At 38.7% G+C, this 21,456-nt stretch overlaps 1 protein-coding gene across 11 annotated transcripts in view; it reads left to right on the forward strand.

The window, feature by feature from the left end:
* NCOA3 (nuclear receptor coactivator 3) overlaps positions 1-21,456 on the forward strand; it is a 127,695-nt gene that overhangs the window by 7,353 nt on the left and 98,886 nt on the right. The gene's annotated exons all lie outside the window — the stretch shown is intronic.

The raw sequence follows: 21,456 nt of genomic DNA on the forward strand, positions 1-21,456 counted from the left end.
TATTATGGAGCGAGCACAGTTCCTGTTGGTGGGAAATGGTTAGCAAGCGTGAAGAGGTAAAACATTTCAAGACTTGATTATTTATTTATTTGGCCGTGTTCTGTGGCGTGTGAAATCTTCGTTCCCTGACCAGCCCCGGCCCTCTGCATTGCCCCCTAAGTTTTAACCACCGGACTGCCAGCAAAGTTGATTATGTTAAAATTCAGTTTCGGTGTTGACTAAATGCTTTTGGTTTTGCAGAATCCTCTTGATGTATTATTCTTAAATATGTTTTCATTCCAATTTCTAAAACTAGTCCAGGCCTTAGGTTACTATAATAACTTTTCAGTTAGTCTCTACCCTTTCCCTAATCCTATTTTTCTGCCATTTTACACTTTTTAAACATTTTGAGCTCATTTTTTTCTAAAAAATCTGCAGAGTACAACCCAAATTCCATAACCTAATACTCAGTTCTTATCATAGCCTTTTTAAAAAAAGCTGTCTTTTCCACTTTTGTTGCTGCTTGTTTTAGTCATGCTATTTTTTTTTTTTTTTTTTTTTTTCTGTCTTTCTCCTGTGCTGTCTAGTCTGGTCATAATGCCCAGCCTAGAGCCTGTCTCATTTCAGTAAATTTCCCAGGCTACCACAACTGAAAATATGATTGTTCGTTCCTGATATGAATCTTAATTATCTCCTTCCATGTATAGGAATCTGTATTCATTGATTGGGAGGACAAATTCAGTCACATTTGTCTATGCTTTGAGATAGGGACTGTACCTTTTTGTAAGCTTTTAAAATCCTCTTTTCAGTTACATTCACTTTAAGTCCCCCCAAATGTTTGGTGTTTGAATGTGGAAGTTTCCAGAGTTCAACTCTAAATCTGGTTTTCTACCTGGAAATTGAGATAAAATTAGCGTCCTTGGGCTTTGCTTGGGACTTAGGTCTCCCTCGTAGAGTTGGCCCAGATGAGTCTTGTCTGGGCTTTAAAACGCCACATTCCTGTTTGCCATTTGCTCGTGGACTGGGCGGACAGTCCTGTAAGTTGCTTAGATGTTTTCATCCAGTACCACTGTTCTTCAAAGAATTGTGCTAAATATTGCGGGCTTTAATATCCCTTTGTGATCTAGGAGTTTGTAATTTAGATGAGAAATGAGTGTAATTGAAAAAACATAGCTGCAGCAACATAAATAAGTGGTTCAGAAGTTCAGAGGAAGAAAAGGCCATTTTCAGCTGGAATTGGTAGGGAAACTTCATGGAGGAGATGGAGTAGATCTGAAGGGAACTCATTACTGCTTGTAATCTCCCTTGCCCACCTCTTTTATTCTGTGGTGCTTACTTAACATAAAATTATAATGTTTAAAAAATTCATTTAAAAAAGTGTATGTGAAAAAGTAAAAGTAAGGCTCCTGGTACTCTAGGTCTTTGGACATTATAGCTACCCCCTATCTCCCTTAGGCTACTACTGTTGGACGATATTCTATACTTTTGCTTACAGCTGTCTCTTTAGTTTCTATTTTTCTATACCACCCCCGTCCCGAGGATTGAACCCAGGCCCTCGGCAGTGAGAGGATGGAGTCCTAACCACCAGGGAATTCCCATATCTGAATATCTTACACTTTAGTTGCTGTTGTCCTTTTTTGCTCTCTCTCTTCAGTTGCTAAGTCACGTCTGACTCTTGCAACCCTATGGCTTGGAGATTTGTCAGGCTCTTCTGTCCATGGGATTCTCCAGGCAAGAATACTGGAGTGGGATGCCTTTTTGGCTCTACTTTCCCCCTTTTACCCCAGTAGAATTCTGTTACCTGTGTTCTGATACAAATTAGATATAAAAGATAAAGACTGCCGTTTATCAGGAACCTGTGTGCCTGCACGTTGTTGTGTGCTTAATGTACATGATCTCATTGAATAGTTTGGGTTTTTCGATTTAGAGCCCTTTTTCCTTCTTCAAATGAAGTCTTACACAAAGCCTTATTCAAAATAGAAAAGGTGAGTCTTTTAACATTTATTTTCTAGGTTGAAATTTAAACTGTTTACTGGTTATAAAGGCAGTGAAAATGAAACTTTTGATGAGTATAAAATTTGAAATTGGGTTATGCAGAACTATTACGGGCCTAAATCTTATCTCTGCCTCGAGTTCATTTCTGTATTAAAAAAATTCCAACTCATAGTTGCTGATGGTCTCAGTTCAGAAATATTTTAAAAACTGTATAACAGGTGCATATGGGGCAGATTCGCAAGGTACCAAAAGGGTATACAGTGGAAAGTGAGGCACCTTCTCAGCCGTCTGCCAGCCATTTCTCTGTCCCCTGCCCAAAGGTGGCCATTGTTACTCTAGGCATATAAATGCATGTACTTAAAAAGGTTTAAGCTTAATGAATTTCTCCCATATTTGGGGGTAAACTTTATATTGAAGTGTAACATCACTCAGAAAAGTGTACAGTACAGTCTGATAAATTTTCGTAAAATGAACACACCTATGTAACTGGCACTTAGCCCTATTCTGGACTGTGTATACTTTTTAAATGATCTTGAAGAGGTTGCATATCTGTTTTTATAGCTACTGATTTCTTTCTAAAGGTTACACAGTATTCAGCTGTATGGATATATATCATAATTTATCCAACTTTCAACTGTAAGTGTATTTATACTTACCTCTTTGTTCCCATGTTTTGTTATAAAGTATATAAAAATTTGTGGTTGGAGAATGCTACTTTAAAGACTATGAATTTAACTTTTTATAGATACTGCAACTTACTCCCTTTAGGGGTATCCATTTACCAGTGAAGTGCCTGTTTCCCTCATCTCTGAGTAGTATGTTGTGGTATCAAATTTTTTAATTTGAGAAACTTAAAATGTTTCATGTATTTACTATGGTGCCTTTTTTCCCCTTTTAACATACAAATATAAAAATTAAAAATAGGATATCAAACTGTTGTGTGTGTGTGTATGTATATATGTGTGTATGTTAGTCAGTCGTGTCTGGCTCTCTGCGACCCCATGGACTGGGGTCCTCTAGGCTCCTCTGTCCATGGAATTCTCCAGGCAAGAATACTGGAGTGGAACTTTCCTGGTGGTTCAGTGGTTGAGAATCTGCCTGCCGATGCAGGAGGACATGGGTTCAATTCCTGGTCTGGGAAGATCCACGTGCTGAGGAGCAGCTGGGCTGGTGCACCACACCTGCTGAAGCCCAAGTGCTCTAGGGCCCCTCGCCGTAACTCCTGACGCTCGAGAGCCCTACAGCCCGTGCTCTGCGACACAGGGAAGCCACCACAGTGAGAAGCCCTCACAGCACAACTCGGGGGTAGCCAGCCCCTGATTGCTGGAATAGAAAGAGCCTGTGCGACAAAGACCCAGCACAACCAAAATAAGTACATAAATAATACATAAATAATTGGGAAAAAAAAAAAAAGAATACTGGAGTGGGTTGCCATTTCCTTCTCCAGGGGATCTTCCCAACCCAGGGATTTAACCTGGGTCTCCTGCATTGCAGACAGATTCTTTACCATTTGAGTTAGCGTAGATTAATGAGGTGATAGACTATAATATGTTGTAACTACATATATTTGTTCCTTTTAGTATATTTGAAGATGTTTAAAAGGTGCCTAGATAACATTTGGATGTGCTCTTTTAAATTTTAGAAATCTGCTTTCAGTTCAGTTCAGTTCAATTGCTCGGTCGTGTCCGACCCTTTGCGACCCTAAGGACTGCAGCACACCAGGCCTCCCTGTCCATCACCAACTCCCGGAGTTTACCCAAACCTATTGAGTCGATGATGCCATCCAACCATCTCATCCTCTGTCGTCCCCTTCTCCTCCTGCCCTCAATCTTTCCAAGCATCAGGGTCTTTTCCAGTGAGTCAGCTCTTTGCATCAGGTGGCCAAATTATTGGAGTTTCAGCTTCAACATCAGTCCTTCCAATGAACATCCAGGGCTGATCTCCTTCAGAATGGACTGGTTGGACCTCCTTGCAGTCCAAGGGACTCTCAAGAGTCCTCCAACACCACAGTTCAAAAGCATCAATTCTTCGGTGCTCAACTTTATAGTCCAACTCTCACATCCATACATGACTACTGGAAAAACCATAGCCTTGAGTAGATGCTTTAGTGAGGTGTAATTTTCTTATAATAAAATTCAGTCATTTTAAGTGTGCAGTTTGAGTTTTGATGGGTATAAACAGTTTTACTATCACTACAATCAGAATCCAGAAGATTTCCATCACCCCAGAAAGTTCTTGCTCATTTGCATTCAGGCCTTTTTAGGGTTTTGTGTTCAATCATCCACTGTTCTGCTTTCTATCACTATAGTTTGTCATAATTTTCCTTTTTTCTTGCATTTTTCTTCCAATTTTGAGGTGTAATTGACAATTAATTGCATATATTTAAATTGTGCGATTTGGGTCTTGATGTATTAATAAATGTGTCTACCCATAAACCCATTATAATTACATTTAGTGGAAGTATCTGTTACCTCTGAAGTCCAAAATCTGATCTCTCCTGTATTCCTTTGTAATCCCTCCCTCCCCCATCTTCAGGCAATTATTCGTCTGCCTTGTGTCAGTGAAGATTAGCTTTATTTTTGAGAGCTTTTTGTAAATGAGTTATATGTACAATATGTACTTTTTCTTTAGTGGCTTCTTTCACTTACAGTGATTTTGAGGCTTATTCATGTTGCATATATTAATAGTTTCATTTCTTTTTATTGTCTAGTACTGTTGTGTTGTATAGGTATATCACTATCCATTCACCTATTGATGGACATTTGGGTTGTGTCCAGTTTTTGGTTATCAGAGATAGAGCTTTTATGACATTTGTGTTACAAGGCCTTGTGTGTGTACAAATGCTTTTATTTCTTTTGAGTAAATGTCCAGGAATGAAATGTGTGTGTGTATGTGTGTTCCACCCCCCACCCCCATCTTCCAAATACTGTTTATTTCACTGAACCCAGGGACGGGGAGAAGGTATATGAAAGTCTGGGATGCCAAGCCTAGGACTGTGTAACATTTAAAAATTTTAAGAAACTGCCACCTGTCTCTCGACATGATTGTACCATTATATATTTCTCCCAGCAGTTTGTGATAGTTCAAGTTGTTTCACATCCCCACCAGCACTTTGTATGGCCAGTCTTTTTAATGTTAGCTGTTCTAGTGGGTGTATAGTGGTAGCTTATCTGTGGCTTTGAGTTAATGATTAGTGATGTTGAAAATATTTTCATGTGCATACTTGCCATTGGTGTACCTGTTTTGGTGAAGTGTCTGCTCATATCTTCTGCCCATTTTTAAGTTGGGTTTATCTTACTGAGATATAAGACTTCTTTTATTCTAGACCCAAAACCTTTTTTAGATATGTACTTATAGAAATATTTACTTTTAGTCTGTGGTCTGCTTTGGAAGAGCAGAAGTTTTTACTCTTACTGGCATTCAGTGTATTGATTTTTGTGTTGTGTTTGAAAAATATTTGCCAAAGATTTTTCTCATTTTCCCCCCTAGAAATTTTATAACTTTAGCTCTTAAATTTAGGTCTGTAACCTATTTGAGTTAATTGTCTTATATGGTGTGAGATAGGGATGAGGGTCATATTTTGGTATATTGTATTGAACTTTTCCAGCACCATTTGTTGAAAAGATTTTACATTCCCCATTGAATTGACTTGGCACCGTTGTTGAAATTCAGATAGTCAAGTAAATATGTGTAGGTCAGTTTTGGAATCTCTTCTGTTCCACTGATGCATATTTCAGTCTGTCTCTACTCAAGCTTTGGAATCACATTAGGGGAAGTCCTCCAGCTTTTTTTCCCCCCCAAATTATTTTGGCTATTCTGGGTCCTTTGCATTTCTCTATATTGTTAAACTCTTGTTGATTTCTGCAAAATGTCTGTTGTGATTTTCATTGTGATTGCATTGAGTCAGTTGATCAACTGGGAAGAATTGATTTCTTAGAATACTGCCTTCTGTTCTATGAACGTGTTATATATCTCTCCATTTATTTAGGTCTTCTTTAATTTCTCTTACCAGTGTTTTGTAGCTATTAGTGTACAATCTTATAAAAGCTTTTATCACTGAAACATATACGTGTGCCTAAGTTTTTTTGTTTTTGCTACACCTCATGGCACGTGGGATCCTAGTTCCGCTGCCAGGGATTGAATCTGTGCCCCCTGCAGTGGAAGCATGGCGCCTTCACCACTGGACTGCAAGGGAGGTCCCTAAATTTTATATTTTTTAAATGTGATTGTAAATTGTATTTTTAAAATTTCAACTTTGAATAATTGGTGTATATAAGTATCATTGAGTTTTGTATATTCACCTAGTATCTTGCCACACTCACTTGTTTTGGTAGCTTTTAGATAGTTTGATTAGGAAGATTTTGTACATCAGTGATCATGTTTCTTTACTGTAATGGCTAGTGCTTCCAGTAGAATGTAGGGATTTTGACTTTGATTGCATTGAACCATTTGACCAATTTGATTAATTTGGGGGAGATAACTTTGTCTTGTTCTCAGCCTTAGTGGGTAAGTAGTCACTCTATCACCGTTAAGTAAGATGTTAGTTTTTTTTTTTTGTTGATTTACAGTGTTGTGTTAGATTCTGCTGTATAGCACAGTGAATCAGTTTTACATATATCCACTCTTTCTTAGATTCTTTTCCCACATAGGTCATTACAGAGTATTGAGTAGAGTTCCCTGTTCTATACAGTAGGTTCTTATTAGTTTTCTATTTTACATACAGAAGTGTGTGTATCAGTCTCAGTCTGCTAATTTATCCCTCCCCTATTCTTTTCCCCTTGGTAACCATAAGTTTGTTTTCTGCATCTGTGACTGCTATGAAATAAGTTTGCTTGTCCATTTTTTTTAGATTCCCTGTGTAATAGCGTACAGTGTTTGTCTTTGACGACTCCACAAAGTGCGACAATCTCTAGGTCCATCTGTGTTGCTGCAAATGGGATTATTTCGTTTTTTTTTTTTTTTTTTTTTCCCCATGGCTGAGAAATATTCCATTTAGGAAATGAAGAGCTGCTGGGAAATACTTAAGGCAAAAGGAGATGGGGGGCAGCACAGGATGAAATTGTTAGATAACATCAACGACTCAATGAATGTGAATTGGAGCAAACTCTGAGAGATAGTGGAAGACTGTGGAGCCTGGTGTGCTGCAGTCCATGGGGTCGGAAAAAAGTTGGAAATGATTTAGTGACTGAACCAACAACAAATATCCCATGGAATATATGTGCCATATCTTTATCCATTCATCCATTAATGAATATTTATGTTGCTTCCATATCTTGGCTATGGTAAATAGTGCTGCAGTAAACATCGGGGTGCATGTATCCGAATTATGGTTTTCTCCAGATGAATATCCAGGAGTAAAGATGTTAGTTGTGCTGATCTGTTTTATATCAATATAGCTTCCCCTTCTCTCCCCCATTCTTGTGTTGAATTTTAAGAGGTTTGTTTTTTGATGTTTTTAATGTATATTCTGGATTTACATCTTTTTATCAGATGTTTTCCTAATACTTTCTCCCAGTGTTCTAGTCTTTGGTGGTACAGATCCTTATTAGTTGTTAGTGATGTCTTTGTATTAATGCTCAAGTTTTGGGTCATATGTATGTTTTGGGGTATAGCAAGCATTTCAAAGCTTGAGTAACAGTTACACAGCTATGTAGTATAGATCCCATTTCTTAGTTCATATAAATGCAAAGAAACAAATTGTTAACCTGGGCCATATCAGTTCTTAAACATAGAAAATTATTTGCCACTGTATTTAACTATTATAAGTCATTTTTCATTTTTACGTAGTTTGGAACTAGATCTTTTTACCTGTTTAATAAAAATGCAACAATAAGTCCTTGTTTATATTCTCATTTATTTTCACAAATTAAGATGAAAGCATCAAATATTTTGGTCTGGGATAATCCTAATGAGAAGGTGCCAAGAACTCTGATCTTACCTGTGAGGCTTGTCATTGTTCTGTCTTTAACCCTTACTGAAAAACCCAATCTTCATGGCTCACCGTAATTTGGAATATATTCCTTTTTCACCAAGCTATACTGTCTGTCTTTTCAAGGTTTCTATGCCTAACTGTTCTACTGGTTGTGTTAGCTTTTGAATGCCTCCTCTCTAAGCTTATGATCAAATATCAGCAGCTTCACAATGTGCTATTTTTCACATTTAGTGTTTATATTACATTATTGCAACCTTAAATCACCTCAGTATCTTCCTGGACACTTTTTTTTCTTACCAGGATAGAGTGACACCCTAATTTACTTACCAGTTCCCTTACCCTGATTTGAAGATAAGTATTTTAAATCTTTTCTGATTTTGATTTATTCTTTCTGTCATGCTATAACTTTGGAATGTTTTGCAGTTTACGTTTAAGAAGGCTTATTTTAAAAAGCCAGTGGAAATTTCCAGCTTAAAAAAAAATCTAACTACTGGTCTAATAACTGCTTTGCAGGAAGAAAGAAATATGAAACAGAACCGCAGACATTCTGGATGTCAGCCTGTGAAATTTTCCACTATTTCCCATAATAACATGCAGGCATGCTTATACTGCTGGATTCAGTGCCACTGCCATTGCGCTGTGAGTGGAATTTGAAGCTACTCTATCAATGATAGAATGGCATCTGGCCAGCTTTTAGAGAGCAGTGCATAAATTCACACACTATACTGTATGTTTGTTTCATCTCTGCCTGAGTAGTGTGGCTATAACACTGAACTTGCAAAGTTATTAAAAATCTTGATTTCAAAATTTCTGTTCTAGGCGAATTTTGATTTTTAAATGTTCAGTAGGTATATTACACTTCTGAGAATACAGATTTATAAAATTCTTTTAGTCACAATACTTGTAAAATTTTATTTTAGAGGATTTTATACTCTGTTGAAGAATGCTCAGGAAATTAAAAGTTTAAAAAATTTTCTGGAGCTCAATATTTGGTGTGATTCAAGAAAGAGTTTAGTCTTTATTTCAGGTTCCTTTTAATCTTTCAAAGAACCAAGGAGGCCTTACATTAAAACTAGTAATCGTGTTTTTACTTTGGTATTTCAAATTTAAAGGCTCACAGTTACATTATACTCTTTTCCTAGTGAGGAAGCCCAGGTTGCCCAGTTCTATGAACTGGCGAAGCTGAATGACGAGGAGTAAATTGCAGATGCACTGTAATTGCCCATTTCTGCCTTGTTTTCACCTCTTTCATGGCAAATGCCTAATAGTGGTATTAAGGAATGAAATTAAAAAATTCAGATTTTGTGAATTTAAACTCACTTCTCCAGTGGGGAATTTGAGCATTCAAAGTGATGCAACAGATGTACATACATATCTTTGTATGTTTTAAGACTTGTAAGTCACATTTTGGAAATAAAGACATATGACATGTATCTTTTTCAGAACTGTTGGCTCTTAGGTTTGAACAGGAACAACTTTGTGACATAATAGGGGCCCCCGCCCCGACCTGTGGCCTGCTGCTCTACCTGATGCTGTCTCTCCCTTCCTGCTGACCTCTCCTGTGTCTCTAACCCTTCTCCTGTCCTCTTCATGCACTTCCTCTTCTCAGCCCGCATTCCATCTCTGGCTATTCAATCCCTTTCCTCTCAGCCTAAATTTTCTTCTGGCCCATACCTTTTTTTCCTTTGTCAACTTTCCATCCTTCAGGTCTGTCACTTTTTCTAATTGCTCACTGTTAACCAAGTCTTTTCTTTATCTTTGGAAGGCTTCTTTGCTCCTAGCTTCTCTGCTTCTGTCAGATTGATTTTCTTTTAGTTTTTGAACCATCAAACACACACATCCTCACACTTTCCCAAATCCTTGAACTCTTATTTCTGCCTTCATGTTTCAATTTATTTTACAGAGATTTATTGAGTGCTAGCCATGTGTTGGGCTTTTCCTTAGATGTTCAGGATATACTAGTGATCAGAATGTCTTGGGGGGAAAGAGGATGCATAAGGGGACTGGAAGCTGGGGTGTATGTTGTGTTATGGGGCTTGCATTTTAGATGGATAGTCATGGTAACCTTCTCTGAGAAAGTGAGCAGAGTCCAGGAAGTAAGCCTTGTGAGTATTAGTAGAGTGGGGAGCACGGGTGTGGAGGGAGCAGCTAGCGGGAAGGCCCTTTGGCAGGAGAGTGTTCTTGGTGTACTTGAGGAAGGGGCGGTGGCCGGCGTGCCAGAGCACTGTGAGCAAAGGAGTACTACTAGTCGGAGACGATCGAGAGGTAACAGTGGGCCTTGCAGGCAGTGGTAACGCTTTGAGCAAAGTGGGAAACCGCTGCAGGTGTTCTATTTTTTGGTATTCCAAAAAGATCTTGTGAGCATTGTTCACCCCCTTCCACTGCTTTTTTTTTTTTTTTTAAAGCATTTCGTTTTTCAAATCATAAAAGTAATTTTATGTGGAAAATACAGAAAAATACAAAGGAGAAAGCTTTATCAAAGAACAAATATAGATTACCAGTATACCTCATCATCCGTTATTGAAGGTTTTGTGTGTCTCTTCCCACTTGTTTTTCTTTGCTTGTGGGTCCATGCACGCCCCCCCCCCCCCCCATGCACCCGTGCCTCCTGCACGGTGGGGTTTTAGTGGAGAGCAAATAAACTAAGTTAGGCTTTAGAGAGATGCCTCCAGCTGCTTTGTGAAAAGTAACCTATAAGAGAGCAAGAGGTAGGGAGACCTCTTAAGGGGTGTTCCAGTAGTTCAGGTCCCAGGAAAAGTAGCTTGGACTTCAGTGGTGGCAGAGGAGGTGATAGGAAGTGATCAGATTCTGCATATATTCAAAGAGAAAGCCAGTGAATTTTGCAGTGGATTCAGGGTGGGGCCTGGTGAGAGAGGAGGGGAAGAATCAGGGGTGACTCAAAAGTTTTTGGCTTAAGCTACTAGGGACCTTTGGTTTCATTTTTCTTTCTTGTCAAACTGCCCATCCAAGGTTCAGTTCTGGCTTCTTTATTATGTGTTTTTCTTGTTCATTTGAACTCATGATTACTTCTTTCACCAAGCCTCTAGTCTGCTCTGCCCAGCTTGGCACTTGGAATACACCACAGGATGCTATATATAACACATTGTTTCATTAGAACTAGTCTTCCTAACTAGGTAGTGAGCATCCTTTTACTGGATTGTGCTGAATTTATGCAGTGTGCTCCGAGACTAATAACTTTCTGAGTACTTTGTGGGCGTTCAGTAAATGTTGTTTAATTGTAGACTCCTCAGGCTTGAGAGCAGGATAGGAGGAACACCTTAAAGTAAGTGCCTGCTTTAGCTGTACTGTGGCATACGGGCATCTGCCCCACCCCTCCCCCTCCCCTTTTTATTTTCCTTTTTACTTCTAACATCTGTTCTGGCTTTTCTCCTTTTTCCCAAACCTTTACTTGAATAATGTGTGTGAAAGTCCCTCAGTTGTGTCCGACTCTTTGCAACCCCACGGACTACACAGTTCATGGAATTCTCCAGGCCATGATACTGGAGTGGGTAGCCATTCTCTTCTCCAAGGGATCTTCCCAACCCAGGACTTGAACCCAGGTCTACACATTGCAGGTGGATTCTTTACCAGCTGAGCCACCAGGGAAGCTGTTACTTAAATAAGGGGGTGGGGGGGGGAAGTTTGGATGCCCTGCTTTGTTTCCAGGACTTCATTTTGTGTTTCTGCTAAGATTTTTCTCTAAAGAAAATGTAAGCAGTGTAGTGTTGTCTAGGAAGTATTGTGTTTTAGTGTCTGTCTCAGTTGGCTTAGCTTTTTCAATTTTGGAGACAATCTGTTAACTCATTTGTGCTTTTGGCTTTTCCTTCTTGTGTCACGGAAAATAAAATATGAACTCTCTGAAGGCTGGTAGTTATTTTGTTCACTGCTAGATCATTAGTGCTGAGAATGGTGGCAGGCATGTAGTTGGTATTCAGATATTGAATGAATTTAGAGTAACAGTAGCAACAGTTCCTATTTATTGAGCATATACTATACACCAAAGTGATAGGTGCTTTGAATGGATTAGGGGGCATGTACATCTTACTGCTGAATGAATTTCCGATCCACATGTTGGTGTTTGAATGAGTTATGACGGAGGAAGGACAGATGCCAGTTGTTACCAGATTTAATCAAGTTTAGGTTGCCATGATATACAGTGCATTATTTTACCTACCAGTATATAAGAAAAGGTAAAGCTGCCAACTGTGGGATGTGGTCAATAGCACACTCTAATTTCAAAGGTGTAAAAACAGGAAAAAAAAATCTTAAGAATTTCTATTGTAAATCAACTATACCTGACTTTAAAAAAGTGAAAAAAATCTAAGAATCTTTAAGGCATACCAGCTGTAATACTCAACATTGGATTTTATATAAACTCTCATTTAATGATCATAGAGTTAGGTAGGCATTATTATTCTTATTTTAGAGATGAAGAAGCTGAAATTTATGGGATATGTTCATAGGTTCTCAAGCTACAGGATCCAGATTGAGGCCATGGCCTTTTTACCACCCCACATTGCTTCAGGAGTCAGGGCAGCAGAACAGTGCATTGGCCTGTCAGCTCTGGCTGGAAGGTTCTTACTTGGCCTGGCTTTAAATACTTTCTTAATGTGACTGATTTTTTTTTTTAAATAAATAAAAACTTTGTATTTAACAAGTGCCAGCTACTCTGTATTTTTGAAAGTGAAAGACGTTCAGTTGTGCTCGACTCTTTGCGACCCCATAGACTGTACAGTCCATGGAATTCTCCAGGGCAGAATACTGGAGTGGGTCGACTTTCCCTTCTCCAGGGGATCATCCCAACCCAGGGATTGAAGCCAGGTCTTCTGCATTGCAGGAGGATTCTTTACCAGCTGAGTTATCAGGGAAGCCCTGTTTGTATTTTTATATGGATACAAAACGATATAAGGCCTTATCTCTTTCTCTCAAGGAATTTATTTACAGTCTATTTGGGGAGATGAAAAATAAACAAGAAAGTTAGATAAGCAGAGAAGATTTAAATAACATTTCAGAAAATAAGGAAAGAGGTTTAACAAGGCAATGCAGGATTAATTGCTAAATAAATTATACAAATAATTGCTTTTTTAGTGTAGAGGAAGGGGAGATGGCTTGAGGCTGGAGTAATCCAGGGAAGAATTTAAATGAATTCCTGGGAGATAGTTTTAGTTAGTGAGATTATTTATTTACTTTAAAATTGTATTAATGTTTGTTACAGATGGAATTCTGGACTATGGAACATGAAGAACTTTGGTACATTAAGTTTTTTCTGTCTATATGAGAGCAAAGGAACTGCCTGCCATAGAAAAGTACAAGACATCATGTGGTATCAAGTAGACAGGCAGAATACTTAAGAAGGGCCTTTGGGTGAAAAAGAAGGAACTCCCGAATGCCTTGCGTGCCATGCCCCTCTTACCACATTTTTACAATCAGTTACACTTTCTTAACTATCACGGAGGTGCTTTCTGTGGCTCTTAGAGTTCGTGATGAACTTCTGAATGTTGGAAGTGAGCTTTGACGTTCTCTGTGTTATTCATATGTCTTGTGTTTTGAAATAGGAGCTCTTAGTTAAAGACTTACAGCACATGAAGAATAGTCTACTATGTTTCTGGAGGATATGATTGGCAGTGTTTCTGGTTACATTCCTGAATCAGACATGGAACTCGACATTAGATTGTAGAGTGTGTTATTACTTGTTTTACAGACTAGTCAAAAGCAAAACAATAAAGGCTTGGAAAGCAAGAGAACTCTGTTTTGGATCTTGTTGGTAGTCTTGGCGATTTTATTTAACCTTCCTCGTTAGGTCACATGTAAGGTTCTTTCCCTATTTTTTAAAGAACATTTTTTTCTTACTTTTTGTATAATTAGTAATATATATACATGGCTAACAAAATTCAGATTTTTCCAAAGCATATGAAGGTTTCTTTCACTTTCTTTTGTTTCCTAATTGCTTTCTCAGAGGCAGTCACTGTTACATTTCCTTTTGTATGTGTTTGCAAACATATCTGTGTATCTTTAGAATTTACATATTCGCTATAAGCACATGGAGTAGCATTGTTTTGTACCTAGTTATGTTAAACATTACATTTTGAAAATGGTTTCATATCAGCGCATGCAGGTCTAGTTGTTTTGTTAAAGTAGACCATCATTTTTATAATTAATCAGTTTATCATTAATGGATATGTTGCATATAACAACAGAGTGCTATGGTGAGTTTTCCAGTATACATTTTATTAAAATTTATATCTGCATCTTGAATATCAGGGGTGAGATTAAACACTGTGCCTCACCTCCTAAATGTTTACAGGGCATTTGTATTTTCTTATTCTATAAACTCTTGTCTGCTTTTCTTGAGGTTATTTGAAGTTTTTATTTTAATATAATAAAATAAATTCCGTATATTATAAAAAGCATTTGCCTTTGAAAAATACCTGTTGCAAATACTTCACTGCCTTTTTAAATAGTAATTGTCCTTTTTGCAGATAAATATTGCTTCATTTTATACTAAAATGTCCTCTTTTCCAATATTTTTCATTAAATTCTTCATAGTCAATTTGTATATTTTTATACAAAATGAAATTATGCTTTTTAATACATTTTGTATGTAATATACCTAATTTTACTGTGGTAAAGTATACATAACAAGAAATTTACCACTTTTAAGTGTACGATTGAATAGTATTAAGTACCTCAACAGTGTTGTACAACCATTATCACTATGCATTTCCAAAACTTTTTCATCCCAAATAGATCTAATATATATTTAGGTAGTAATTTTAGTTTATGACTTAATAACTGCCTCTCATATTTAAAAGGATACATGTGTGCTCTTTTCAGCCTGGAGACACAGAACTCTATTTCCTTGCTTGGAGGAGAGATTTTGAGTAAGAGGCACAGCTATAATTGGGAGAAAGTCTCCTGTGCTTTGAGGATTCTGTTCTGATTCTAGTCACCAGGTTAGGTTATCATTTTCTTGATCCACTTTTAGTGAAACTGCTTTTCTGGGGCCTTCCTTAGTGGCTCAGTGGTAAAACCCACCTGCCAGTGCAGGAGATGCAGGTTAGATTCCTGGTCTGGGAAGATCCCACGTGAGCAGCTAAGCCTGTTTGCCACAACTCCTAAGCCTGTGCTCTGGAGCCCTCAAGCTGCAGCCACTGGGCCCGTGTGCTGCGACTGCTGAAGCCCACACAGCCTAGAGCCATGCTCTGCACCAAGGAAGCCACCACAGTGAGAAGCCCGTGGGCTGCAACTGGAGAAAAACCCCACGCGGCAGTGAAGACCTGGCACAGCTGAAAATAGATAAAACAAACAAACAAAAAGGACTTTAAAAAAATGCTTTGTATTTTGGAAAATTTCAAACATTAAAAAAAGTAGAATGGTATAGTATTTCCAATGTACTTATCACTCAGGTTTACCAATTATCAGTTTATGGCCCATCTTGTTTCATTTATATCTCCAGTTACTGATACTTTCTTCCTCCACATTATTTTGAAGCAAATACCAGGCATCATACGATTTCCTTGAGAATCTGTAAAAGATAAGAACCCTTTCAAATCCCATCCCCCCCAACCCCACATAACACAGTTCCATGTAGAAAAACTAAAGTAATTCCTTTAGCAGCACCAAATACACAGTCACTATTCAATTTTCTAGTTCTTCCTGTTGCTTCTCCTTTAAAAAAAAAATCTGGCTCAGATCCAAGCAAGATTCACACTGCAGTTTGGTTGGTATGTATTTTAAAGTATTGGTTGCTTCACCTCTCTTCTTTTGAATTTTTTTTTTTTCTATAGAATTTCTTGTTGCCTAGATTTTGCTGAGTATATCCTTGTTGTTGTTGTTCTTGTTGTTGTATTAGTCGCTCAGTTGTATCGACTCTCTGAGATCTCATGCACTGTAGCCCGCTAGGCTCCTCTGTCCTTGGAATTCTTCAGGCAAGAATTCTGGAGTGGGTTGCCTTTTCCTCTTCTGGGGGGTCTTCCCTGACCCAGGGATCGAGCCTTCTTCTCGGGCATTACAGGCAGGTTCTGTACTGTCTCAGCCACCAGGGAAGCCCTGAGTATGCTGCTGAGTCGCTTCAGTCATGTCCGACTCTGTGCGACCCCATAGACGACAGCCCACCAGGCTCCCCCGTCCCTGGGATTCTCCAGGCAAGAACACTGGAGTGGGTTGCCATTTCCTTCTCCAATGCATGAAAGTGAAAAGTGAAAGTGAAGTTACTCAGTCATGCCCGACTCTTTGCGACCCCATGGACTGCAGCCCACCAGGCTCCCCCGTCCATGGGATTTTCCAGGCAAGAGTACTGGAGTGGGGTGCCATTGCCTTATGTTATTTAAATTGTTTCTCTGTATTTTTCTTTTTTAATATAAATTGGTAGATGGCTGTCAAGATTTGATCAGATTAAGATTCAGTTATTTTGGGCAAGTTCATTAGTTATCTATTGCTGTGTAACAAAAGAATGCCAGTTTTAGCGATTTAGAACATTTATTATCTTACATAGTTTCTGAAGGTGAGCAGTCTGGGAGTGGCTTAGCTGCGTGGTTCTAGAGTCAAGTCTCTCATGGGTCGCAGTGAAGCTGTCACCCAGGGCTGCAGTCATCTGAAGGTTTGACTGGGGCTGGAAGATCTGCTTTCAGGATGGCTTACTCCTATGGCTGTTGTCAGAGGTCTGTTTTTTGCCTATCCTCAAGGCACTCTGGACTTCCTCAAGGACTTCCCTGGTGACTCAGACGGTAAAGCATCTGTCTGCAATGCAGGAGACCTGGGTTTGATCCCTGGGTCGGGAAGATTCCCTGGAGAAGGAAATGGCAACTCACTCCAGTACTCTTGCCTGGAAAATCCCGTGGACAGAGGAGCTTGGTGCAGGCTACTGTCCATGGGGTTGCAAAGAGTTGGGCACGACCGAGCGACTTGGCACTCTGCCAGAGCAAGTGATCAGGGAGAGACGGAGATAGGGAGGAAAAAAGCTGCAGTGCCCTTTATGAGCCCAGAATTGACGTGCTGTCAGTTCTGCTCTGTTCTTTTGGTCCTGCACACCAGCTCTGATGCCATGTGGGAAGGGGCTACTTAAGGGTATGAATTTTAGGAGATGGCTATCACCAGGGAAAATTTTGAAGACTGGCTATTGTAGTGAGATGACTATTTATGTGGTGTGGTTTATTAGGACACACACGATGTTTACTTCTCTTTGTAATACTTGATATTATTGATCAGTACGCTTCATCTGCTAATTTATTAGGTATTGCAAATGCTAATACTGTCATACTCTTACAGTTCATGTAGGAAAGGCAGGATGTTTGGCTCTTTTTCTTTCAGTTCAGTTAAGTCACTCAGTCGTGTCCGACTCTTGGCGACCCCATGAACCACAGCACTCCAGGCTTCCCTGTCCATCACCAACTCCTGGAGTCCACCCAAACTCATGTACATTGAGTCGGTGATGTCATCCAACCATCTCATTCTCTGTTGTCCCCTTCTCCTCCTGCCCTCAATCTTTCCCGGCATCAGAGTCTTTTCAAGTGAGTCAGCTCTTCGCATCAGGTGGCCAAAGTATTGGAGTTTCAGCTTCAACATCAGTCCTTCCAATGAACACCCACGCAGGACTGGTCTCCTTTAGGATGGACTGGTTGGATCTCCTTGTAGTCCAAGGGACTCTCAAGAGTCTTCTGCAACACCAAAAGCATCAATTCAAAAGTTCAAAAGCATCAATTCTTCGGCACTCAGCTTTCCTTATAGTCCAACTCTCACATCCATACATGACTACTGGAAAAACCGTAGCCTTGACTAGACGGACCTTTGTTGACAAAGTAGTGTCTCTGCTTTTGAATATGCTATCTAGGTTGGTCATAACTTTTCTTCCAACGAGTAAGTGTCTTTAATTTCATGGCTGCAACCACCATTGGCAGTGATTTTGGAGCCCCCCCAAAAAATAAAGTCTGCCACTGTTTCCCCATCTGTTTGCCATGAAGTGATGGGACCAGATGCCATGATCTTAGTTTTCTGAATGTTGAGCTTTAAGTCAGCTTTTTCACTCTCCTTTTTCACTTTCATCAAGAGGCTCTTTAGTTCCTCTTCACTTTCTGCCATAAGGGTGGTATCATCTGCATATCTGAGGTTACTGATAGTTCTCCCAGCAGTCTTGATTCCAGCTTGTGCTTCATCCAGCCCAGCGTTTCTCATGATGTACTCTGCATAAAAGTTAAATGAGCAGGGTGACAATATATAACCTTGACGTACTCCTTTCAGGATTGGAATCAGTCCGTTGTTCCATGTCTGGTTCTAACTGTTGCTTCTTAACCTCCATACATATTTCTCAGGAGGCAGTTAAGGTGGTCTGGTATTCCCATCTCTTTCAGAATTTTCCAGTTTGTTGTGATCAACCCCATCATAGGCTTTAGCATGATCAGTGAAGCAGAGGTAGATGTTTTTCTGGAATTCTCTAGCTCTTTCTATGTTCTAATGGAGGTTGGCATTATAGAAAAAGCATTGTCAAAGCATACAGTTATTGTAACATGTTCCTTGTAACATCAGTCTTTTATAAGTAAATATATATTTAATTTCCACTAATTTCACTATTTTTATGCTGCTATGAACTTTCCAGTAATTAGAGTTGTCTGACATTTCATTCTCAAATAAATTCCCGAGGGTTAACTATGGCAGCAGGATTATTTGAGTTCTGCTATGTTTAAAAGTTTGCTGGTAGTACTTCTTGCAAGCTGGTTTGGCTGATTGTAAACAACTTTCTAGGGTGTGTGTCATTCCATTGTCCTCTGGCGTAGAGCATTGCTGTTACAGTCTGAGGTGAGTCTGGTTTTCTTTCTAAGTGACTTAGTTTTTTTTGTCTTTGCCTGAATGTCCAAAGGCTCTCTTTCATAGTGCTGTTATGTATTGGTATTGGTTATTCTGACTCATTTCTTTTTTTCCAGTAAGTAAATCCTTTCAATACGTAGTTTTAAGCCCCCTCTACTCTCCTTTTTCTCTCAGCATTAGGATAGATTTCTTGACTTGCAGGTTGTTTTTTTTTCCTTTTGTTTCTGTTGTTCTGCTGCCTTGGCTTTCTTCTTTCAGGTATACACTATACATATGTTGGGTCTTTGTCAACTGTTATGTGAGATAAGCCTTTCTTCTTTTTGTAGACTTTTATATTCACCTGTCTTCTCAAATCTTCCATTTGGGTTTCTAATAAAACCTTAAAGTCAACCTGTCTAAAATTGAACTTTTGTGACCTTCCCTTCTAAATTCCCTTTAAGAAGTCTTCCATGTCTCCTTTGTTGGTAATTTGATTCTTTCAGTTGGGCTGGACAAAAACCTGAGCTCCTTTTTCTCTCACTTCCATATATTTAGTCACTGAGTCGTGTCTTACTCTTTGAGACCCCATGGACCAGGCAAGAATACTGGAGCAGTTTGCCATTTCCTACTCCAGGGATCTTCCTGACTCAGGGATCGAACCCGAGTCTCCTTTGTCTCCTGCACTGAAGGTGAATTCTTTATCACTGAGCCACTGGGGTTCTGTCTATTAATAACATAACAGTTGGACAGATATTTTAAAATCCTAAGTGATTTGGCATTTATCTCCTTATTCTGCAGAGGTTTTCTAATTTCATTTAGTAAGAAAGTCCTTCCTTGGTGTATGACGCCCTCTGCCCTTTGCTCCTGATAGATCTCAATTTTCACCTTTCCTTCCTCTCTCTCTCTTTTCCTCACTCTTGGTTCAGTACTGTTCTTCATCAAATGGGGCTTAGTATTGCCTCTGGGTGTGCCGTCTTTGGGGAATGCTTTTTCACTCTGTTTGACTAACTTTGTTATCTCTGCATGTCTCAAATCTCACCCTCCTAGTGAGGCCTATTCTCACCACCCTATTTAATACTGGAACCTTGCCCCTCATAGCACTGATCTTTTAACATACCATGTAATTTACTTATTTATTGTGTTTAAAGGTGATATGCCTTTCCCTGATAAAATATAAGTTCCGCAAGGACAGGGATCTTAGATAAAGTGCGTGGCATATGGTAGATGTTCATTATTCATTTGTTGAGTGAATAAATATGCTCTGTATTTCCTTGAAAGGAGGATATCCTTCTCAAACTCTTCTCCTGCCCCTGTCTGTGGCATGGTGTTTTTCTGGGGCATAGTCTATCTTTCATCTTCAAACTCCATGGGACTATATTAGGGAAGTCCCTGGTCTCTGTTGGTTTCATTTTAGCTCTTGGTCTGTTTAGGCTAGAACTGGTTCTAGAAATCCATTCAGGATGGACGTTCACTTTCAGTTTGTTTAAAGGTAGGGTGATCTGTTAATATGAAGAATCCCTGAGCAGTAGTTAACCATTTATTGTATGTACAAGGGAATTTCTTTTTATTTTTTTAGCCAGCCTAATAATTCACTATCTTTTACTGAATTTTCAGTCACAGTTTGAGGAAGGGGTTGGTAGCTAGCTATAGGCATTTGTTAATATGCAGTTGAAAATTGCTTTATTAAAAAGTGTATATGCATTATTATGTCTTCCCAGTGTCTCCGTATTTTGTTTCAGCAAATTAAGAAAATTACAGTAGTCCAGAAAATACTGTTATCATGACAGTTTCTTGAGTGGTCTCCCCAAGAAAGGCTACTCTGATATCAGGTACAGATACAAAGTGTAGGATATATAGGATATAGCAATGAGGTCTTTAATTGTAGGGCATGATAAAATCAACTAGTGTTACAGAGGGTCTCAAAAAAAATGCAATTTGGTGAGGTTTTAAAAAATTATTAGTTATTATTGAAAGCATTTGTTAAATATTCCTTTTCTCAATTTGGATTGGATATAATGCATAAAAAATTCAGTGACATTATAAAAACATTTCTTATGAAGTTAATACCTGTTCTCTGTAGGTGATAGTAAATTAAAATGTTAAAAAAAAGAAACAATCCAGGAAAGATCATTTTGGTGTATACTTTTTCAGTCTTTATCTATGAATACACAGTACATAAGAAATGGAAATGAGGTCATATTATATGTTACAATATATTGTGAACATTTAAAAAGGCTTAGTGTTTCATTATGTGGATATAACTTATTCACTTTTCTGATGTTGCCCACTTAGGTTATCTTTATATTCTATTATAAAATTACATTGCAGTGAAAGTTTCTCATTACTTGTCTTATTCAGCTTAAGTGAAACCTTTATGGATGTTTAAGTAATTATCCTTAAGAAATTTTTATCTTTTTCAAATTATTTTAAAATTGTATGTGAAATTAAAAAAAATTGTATGTGAAATTAAAATTTTGCAGTAACCTTAATGAAAAGAGGACAGACTTTTGGCAGTCACTTAGATTACAAATACTAGTTAAGATAAAATTCTTTAGAACTATAATTTACCATTTGCAGTAATGAGTTCTGATTACGGTCATCTTTTTGGTAAGTAAAACATTGGAATGAAGTATGCTTTAGGAGATCTGGAGCGTCCCCTCCGAAGACCCGCCCCCTGTGCGGTGGAGGCCAATGGGCTAGGGCGGCAGTTGTGACGGTTGGATTTTGAAGGAACCAATGAGTGCTTGGAGCAGAGAGTTTAAGTCGTCTAA

Source organism: Ovis aries, chromosome 13 (assembly GCF_016772045.2).
Source record: "Ovis aries strain OAR_USU_Benz2616 breed Rambouillet chromosome 13, ARS-UI_Ramb_v3.0, whole genome shotgun sequence".
In the NCBI taxonomy this organism is placed as follows: Eukaryota; Metazoa; Chordata; class Mammalia; order Artiodactyla; family Bovidae; genus Ovis; species Ovis aries.